The following is a 2,946-nucleotide window of genomic DNA, read 5'->3' on the forward strand; positions in this document are numbered from 1 at the left end:
TTTCAAGACAGGCTGTTGGCCTTGAACCCAGTGAGTGGCAGAAGATGACCCTGAACCTCAATCCTCCTGCCTCCACCTCCCCATAGACCTAAGGTTTTGACAAGTGCCTGTTTACAGTTCTCTTTGAAATGTCCTGGGCATCCCAGCAGCAGAAGCTGAGTAATTCTGCCCCGTGTTTAGAGGGCTGTCCCTTGGCTTTTCATACCCCAGAGGGATGCAGTAACCTCCAGGGCAGCAAAGTGAGAAAAACAAAAATCGGGGAATGCAGAAGTTGAAGCAATCCAACAACCACATTTTCACCCACACGAAGCCTTTTTTGGATCCCTTTAAAAACAACCAGTATCATATTGAGCAATCTAGCTGGTGTCCAAAAATAGTGCCCCGAGGAGGCATGTCTGAGAGTGCTGGCTCTGAGACATAGGAATGCAGGCCCCAGAGGCTTCCCAGAGGCCCCCCATGCTGGCCCTAACGAAACCTCACCTGGGCTTCTCACAGGGAAGGTTAGGTGGTAACTCCAGATGTCCAAAACTCAGCCCGGCCGAAAGCGACTCAACTTCCAAGTCACGGTATTTCTGTAAAAAACAATGTGACCAGGCTGGGCTGCGGTTTTTCAATAGAAGTCAGTGAGGGAAAAGAAAAGTTAACGAAGAAAAGAAAAGTCGATTGAAACCCTATAAAATGGTTTTGCCGCTGTACCAGTTCCAAAGTCCCAGGACTGGAAAATGCTTTTGTAACTAAGCGAGATCTCTTTCCTTCCCTTAGAAGAAGGCGAACGAGAGAATTTGGCTTTCTTAGAAGTCAAGGGTTTTGTATTTTTTTTTCCTATAGCATGTGCACGGGCGCCTGAAAGAGAGGGTGTGGGCGTGCGTGTGCTACAGCTCGAGTGTGGAGGTCAGAAGAGAACTTGCTAAAGTCAGCCCTCTCCTTGCACCCTGGGCTCGAGGGACTGAAGTGAGGTGGACGGGTTTCCCTGGCAAGCACGTTGATTGACTGAGTCATCTCTCTGGCCCAAATTATGTTTTTATACTGGAGAAAACATACAGGTTAACCTAAAGATTTTAACAGCCACATACAAGTTATTTAGCTCTTGACTTCATTGGGAAGCTTCCTGAAAGCTGGATCAGGTGTCAAACAACCCTAGGCCCAGCTACTTTGGAAGCTGAGACTCGAAGCCCCTTTGAACCTGGGGCCAGCCTGGTGGGCATCATAGAGGGCCTCGAGAAGGAAGAAATGAGAGACGAAACAGTCTCGTTTCTCTGTCCTCGCTGCCTTGCTAAGCGCCATCGCTCACACCAGCTAAGCTACTCCGAAACTTGAAAAGCAGAGCCTCACAGACCCGCCTCAGCTCCCGCTGCAAGGGCTGAAGCTTTACTCCGCAGATGCGATGCGATAAAGATGGTTGCCTGCAGGTTCACATGTGGCCGCTCAGTAGATTTCTCGGAGCATTTCAGAAGTGAATGGACCAGGTCCGGGGCCCAAGGCTCTGTCTTCAAATTCTTTGCCGGTGTCAAATCTCTACATCAGCTGTCTCAACCTGTGGATTGAGACCCCTTTGGGGTTGCACATGATATATTCTACATACCAAATGCTTACACTATGATTCACAACTGTAGCAAAATTACAGTTATGACGTAGCAACAAAAATAAATTCTATGGTGAGCAGGGGGTCACCACAACACGAGAAACTATATTAAACATTCCAAGCATTAGGAAGGTTGAGAACCCTGGCCTATCCTTACTGTTTATTAAAATCTTGAGGCTGATGGGGTTGGGGATTTAGCTCAGTGGTAGAGCGCTTGCCTAAGAAGCACAAGGCCCTGGGTTCGGTCCCCAGCTCCGAAAAAAAGAACCAAAAAAAAAAAAAGTGTTTTTGCCTAAAATCTTGAGGCTGAAGAGATTAAGAACACGCACTGCTCTTTCAGTAGACTCAAATTTGGCATTAGAGTGGAACGTGTAATGCCAATCCCAAGAAATCTCACACGCATATACTTAGAGGTAGACACATAATTTTTAAAATATGAATCTCTAAAAATAAATAAATGGCAACCGAAGAGATGGCTCAGCAGTTAAGAGAACTGGATGCTTTTCCAGAGGACCCAGGTTCAATTCCCACTATCCATGACTCACAAGAATCTATAACTCCAGTGCGAGGGGTCAGATTCTCTCTTCTGGCCTTGGAGGGGGCCAAACACAGCATGGTACACACACATACATGCAGGCAAAACACCTATACACAGGAAACAATTAACAATAAAAATAAATAAACTGTTTCGTTCGTTGAGGCCTACCTGACGCACTGTCAGGAAACCTTCAATGACTTCCAATGCAATGTCCCCTTATTCTTCTGAACTGGTCTCACATAGGGAATGGTGCGTCCTGCTCTGGTTTTGAAACACAGGATAAGAAAGGGCTGTAAGTTATGTTCTTGCCCCATCTCTGTCTTCCCCCACCTCAGCGTATCTTAGATTGGCCTCAAACTCATCCTCCTCCTCCTCAATTTCCCAAGTGGGGAGATTACTGGTGCCTGATGCCACACCCAGCGAGGACTCCTGCTGTCTATGGAGATTCCTCCATTTCACACCTCCCCTTACACCCCCATCTGTCCTGTAAATAAGAGGAAAAGCAGAGCTAGCATGGTGGGCAGCTTTCTAATCCCAAGGTCAACCTCATCTATAGAGTGAATTTGACGCCATTTTGGGCTACACGGACCCTGTCTCAAGATTATAAAACAAATAAATACATGCATAAATGCACAAATAAAACCAAGGAAGAGGGTGTACTCCCTGAAGGTGTAACTCTAAACCACCTGTGTCATGCTGAAAATTCCCTGGGATTCATACCTTATGTTTATGATCTGCGAACACTGTTAGAGACCATATTCCTAGGGTCCACATGTGAGCCTACTATTTAATTTTAGTGTGTGTGTGTGTGTGTGTGTGTGTGTGC

This window comes from Rattus norvegicus, chromosome 4 (genome assembly GCF_021556685.1).
Source record: "Rattus norvegicus strain SHRSP/BbbUtx chromosome 4, alternate assembly SHRSP_T2T, whole genome shotgun sequence".
NCBI lineage: Eukaryota > Metazoa > Chordata > Mammalia > Rodentia > Muridae > Rattus > Rattus norvegicus.